This window comes from Lynx canadensis, chromosome B1 (genome assembly GCF_007474595.2).
Source record: "Lynx canadensis isolate LIC74 chromosome B1, mLynCan4.pri.v2, whole genome shotgun sequence".
Taxonomy (NCBI): domain Eukaryota; kingdom Metazoa; phylum Chordata; class Mammalia; order Carnivora; family Felidae; genus Lynx; species Lynx canadensis.
The window spans coordinates 204,561,679-204,566,801 of record NC_044306.2 but is presented as its reverse complement, the minus strand read 5'-3'; positions in this window follow the sequence as shown (position 1 = coordinate 204,566,801).

Genomic DNA, 5,123 nt, shown 5'->3' with positions numbered 1-5,123 from the left:
GGCAGAAGCCGAACCGGGGGGCGTGACCGTCTGGGCAGGCGTGGCATCGGAAGAGGCGGGCCTGGCTGGGAGGGACTTTGCGGCAGAGCCTAGCGGAGTGCCGGCCCGCCGTCACGGCCTGGCGTCCACCGGTAGGGAGCGAGCTGATTGGCTCTCCGCCTCGGGGGCGGGGCCGGGGAGGCGAGTGGATGGAGTAGAGGAGGGTCTTGGGTGCGGGCCGGCCTGGTCCCGCTGCGCCCGGCTTTCTGCGGTGGTGCGTTTTCACCGCGGCGGACTCCATGGCTGAGGCCACCTTTCGGGTCTATTTTGCCGGACCCCAGCGCCCCATCGTCTATAGAGGCGTTTTCCCGGAAAGCCTGGTTGCGGTCCGGAGCTCGCCGGCGCGGGGCCCGGGCCGCCAGGCCGGGTTCCGGGGCGCGCGCCGCCTGCAGAAGTCGGTCGGGGGAGTGGAGGAGCAGCGTCTGGCGAGTCTTTAGGCTCCGCTGTCCTTACTCGCTTTACGGGCTTTTGCGTTGAACGTTGTTTTGCGAAGCACGCATCCCCCAAGCCCTCACCTGACCACTAAGCAGAAGCAGACTTCCTCCACGATCCCGTTTTCAAAACAGATCTTTTAAAAGGTTGAAAATATCTGCATGGAGTGGATATGTGTCAAAGACGTAGTTAAGTCTAGACGGAACACTTTCCAAGGAGGGTGCGAGACGCAGGACGTGGGTCGTCTCTGAGCGATAGAGCTGGCGGAACACTGCAGGGTCCGCGCACCCCTGCCGATGCGGGCGGACCTGCGGGGTTACTGTTGGGGCCTGGCAGCGTTCACGCGCCTCTCTCTTACTAGTCTTCCACAGATGAACGTCTAAAAGTAGTGACTACGTAGTACTCTCTCCAGCCCCCGCATCAGGTGACCCGAAGGTGGTTGGTTAGAGATGTCCTAGGCTAGTGGGACAGTAGAAGGGCAGAAGTCTTTCTGGATAACTTTTAATATTTTTAAGGGGAGAAAAAAGAATGGTCTAAGACATATCATGAATTAATCTCGGGTTGAAGATACTTTTTTTTTTTTTCAAAAAAAATGTTAATGTTTATTTTTGAGAGACAGAGCATGAGCGGGGGAGGGGCAGAGTTGAAGATACTGCTTATGAATCCTTCATTTGTTTCACTTTTTACTTTTCCTCTTCCAAAAGACAGTAAAGGCTAAAATGATCTCAAAAGCAGATATTACAGGGGAAGAAAGTTCACAGATTGGTACCCCGCCTGAAACAAGGTGATGCTGGACTAGGGAGGAGACAGTCGAGTTGGTGAGTCGGAGGACAGGGTTAGAGACCCTGGACCAGGAGGACTCCCTTTGCCACCGACCCCGGGGGTTGGGGGGGGGGGGGGGCGGGGCGGGGATGGGAACTCATGGAGGGGGCGGGGGAGGGGTCCCCCTGAACAGAAGCTGAGAGGCTTGGAGGGAGGAAGTGGAGGCTGTGCAGACAGGGCCTTCAGGACATTTTGCTGAGGAGGCAAAGATTGAGGGAGGGAGAGGAGCAGACGGACACGAGATGAGGGGGGTGGGAATGTAGGGTAGGGTGGGGGAGGGTTTGGGTTTGTTTTGTTTCAAGATGAGAGGAACTTGGGATGTTTATAGACTGTGAGGAGGAACTCAGAGGAGAAAAGAGGAGAAAAAAGAAAAGGGACTTTTTTTTTTTTTAATGTTTATTTATTTTTGAGAGAGAGACAGACAGACAGAGCACCAGCAGGGGAGGGGCAGAGAGAGAAGGAGAGACAGAATCGGAAGAAGGCTCCAGGCTCAGAGCTGTCAGCACAGAGCCGGATGCGGGGCTCCAACCCACCCACTGTGAGCTGAAGTCGGACACTTAACTGGCTGAGGCACCCAGGCGCCCCAAGGGACTGCGTTTTTGAAAGATGCTCCAAGGGACAGGAGGGTGAGGGACTGGAGATGAGGCCTGTGAAGCTGTTCTAGAAGCCCATTTTTCCTCGTGACTCCTGGGTCAATTCCTGGGCCACAAATTCTCCATATGATTTTGAATTGCCGTCCATAGTTATTTGTTTGAAAGATGTTTATGGGGCCAAAAAAAAAAAAAAGCCGTAAAAATATACAGTAGAAATCACAATGTTATCAGCTCCCAGAATACAAACCACGCACACATCAGGTTTAATTATGCACTCAGGAAGCTTTTAAAAACATGACTTTCTAGGGGCACTTCTGCATTTGAGGCTGCATTTGGGATTCAGGAAAGCAAGTGTATTACACTTATTTCCAAGACAAAGTTTCTTTCCTCCAATAAAACTCATTTGGGGTTTTAGTGGGGCCCTTGCAGAGTCAGAAGATGAAGGGAACCCCTGAAGGAGGCTTCCCCAAGGAAACGGGGGGGGGGGCAGCACAGGGGACTAAGCAGCCTCGACACACAACTGCAAGCAGCAAGGGGGTTCACCGACGGCTGTGTCTCCTTTTCTCCTTCCTGTAGGAATCTTTTTCTCCTGCTGATACTAAAAAGTATTTAAGGGGACGCCCGGGTGGTCCAGTCGGTTGAGCATCAGACTCTTGATTTCCACTCAGGTCGTGATCCCATGAGATGGAGCCCCAAATAGGGTTCCATGCTGACCGAATGGGGCTCCGTGTTGACCGTGGACCCTACCTAAGATCGTCTCTCTCTTTGCCTTTCTCCCACTTGGACACGCATGTGTGCACACACGTGTACTCTCTCTCTCTCTTTCAAAGTTAATAAACTTTAAAAATTTCTTAGGGGAGCCTGGTGACTCAGTCAGTTAAGTGTCCGACTTTGGCTCAGGTCATGATCTCATGGTTCGTGAGTTCGAGCCCCGCGTCAGGCTGTCTGCTGTCAGCATGGAACCTGCCTCAGATTCTCTGTCCCCCACTCTCTCTCTCTGCCCCCCCCCCCCGCTCTCTCAGAAATAAACATTAAAAAAAATTTTTTTTAAGTATTTTAGGTTTTGGACAATATGTTTTTATATATGTTTAAGCTGCAGTCTGATGCTAACGATCATGTGTTCCTAGATGTAGTTTTCAGTAGTAATGGGACTCCATTCTTCAAGCAGTGAGGGGTGGGGGCCAGGCAGGTGAGTGACATTCTCAGACATGTGTTAGAAGTCTGACTCTGCAGTAACAAAAGTGACAAAAAGGTGGCAAAAGACAGATGCAGGGAGCCTCCCGTGCACTGGGGAGAGGAGGAGTAAAGGTTCGGCTGGGTTCATGCAAGGGCAGAACCCTGGGGCCTGAGGGCCAGAGTTTGGATGACCCTCAGTTTCCAGCTGAGCAAGAAGGTGGTACTTCTTTCTGTTCTCCCTATTAATCCTTCCCGCTCAGAAGAAAGCAGAGGAGGAGGGTGGGCGGGAGGAAAGTGGTTTTGTCTTCCATCACGTTGATATCACGTAACGGAGGTAAAAACTCAGTCCTCACACTCAGGAGCAAGTTGGGGCCAGGAGCTCGCCAAGATAGTTCCTTCAACTGGGGATGGGAAGGGTTTGGGTGTAAGAGGGCACAGAGGAAGGGGGCAGTGAGGAGCCTGGGAGGGGGGTTGGGGTCTCATGAAGGGCCTGAAGACAGGCTGAGGAGGCAGAAGGCAATGCGGAGGCAGTTGAGAGCCACTGCGAGCTGAATGGACAAGTGGCATAACATTTACATTCTGGAAAGATCCTTGTGGGGCTAGCCTGCACTAGAGGCCTGACCTGGCTAGGGACTGGGAACAGAGGAAAGGAAACAGCATGCATGGGGCCTTGCCTCCAGACGGGCCCAGATTAGACCAACGCCCAATTTGGGCGGCCACAATCCTGGCCGAAGTGTGCGGGAAGGGGCACAGGAGCAGGTCCCAGAGTGGCGCTGGGGGCTGGGGGCGCTGGTGAGTGCAGACTTCTGGCCAGGGGGAAGCCAGCGTAGGAGTGCCAGGAGCCCATGGGGAGAAGGCAGGCACCTGGGGTTAATTCTGGAGGCTGTGGGAGGAGCAAGACCACCGGGGGTCAAGCTGGCTGCCGAGGAGACTTTGGGAGGGGGGGCTGGGATGGAGGGGGTCGTCTCCCTGGAGGGGCGCTGACGTGGAATCTGGGGGGGGGGGGAGGGGTTCCCCAGAGGACCAGGGTCAGATCCCAGGCCCACCCCGCTCCAGCGGGTGACTTGGGGAAGGTGGGTACCTTCTCTGAGCCTCGGTTTCCTGTGTGAGATGGGCCCAGCGTGAGGACATCAAGCTCTAATTTCTGGGGCCCTCATGCAGTCAGTAAAAGGTGGTAGTGATTTTAAGTCCTGGCAATATTTGGAATGTACATCCGGACCCAAAGCCCCAGCTGCATTCCTAGGAGGGATTCCCTTGTTTTCCAAAGGTGCCCTCAGGCGGACTCACCCAGGTCGAGAGGCCAGAGTGCTGCTGCCTGTTGCAGGAGGGAGGAGGAACCCACATTCCTTCCTGAGGTCCCCGCAGGTCCTCTCCCAGACACCCCCAAACCTGCTGGGGGGTCTCACTGAGCCATCCCCAACGTGTGCGGCTGCATGTCCGCTGCAGGCACCCCAAGCTCTCCGGGAAGTCCTGTTCCGGCTAGCTGGCTACGCAGCTCCCCGCTGCCAGCATTTCATCCCCCAGCTGCCCGTGCTGGGGTCACACCACTTCACACCCTCACCCTGCACAGCAGGTCCTGAGAACAGCAGGCAAGGGCCCCGCCGGAGATATTCTGGGGACAATGAGGGCAGATCCAAGGAAGGTTTATCAAGGTGCATCCCTGGCAGCCGACGGCGGCTGCGTGGAAAGGGCATCTGGATGCGAACACCCGGTATCCACCCTAAGGCTGACCATCCCAAGGTCCCCGCACCAGGGCCGGGAGCAAAACCTGAATGCCAGCAGTAAGAGCACCTGGTTGGCCGATGGTGTGTGTGTGTGTGTGTGTGTGTCCGCTTGGGGGAGGGGAAGGGGGTCCACCTTCATTCAGCTGCAGGTGTGACTGCCCAGGGAGGCAGCTGTGAGGGTGGAGTCTCAGTGGTGGCCAGTTGCAGCGGGGAAGGATCATGGTCTGTCGGGACTCCCTGAAAACAAGCTGTGGGCAGGGCAGCAAAGGCTGCCAAGGTCACCAGTGGGCTTGGGCTCCCTAAGGAGGCCGAGAGGAGGGGAGACAAATATGGTGAT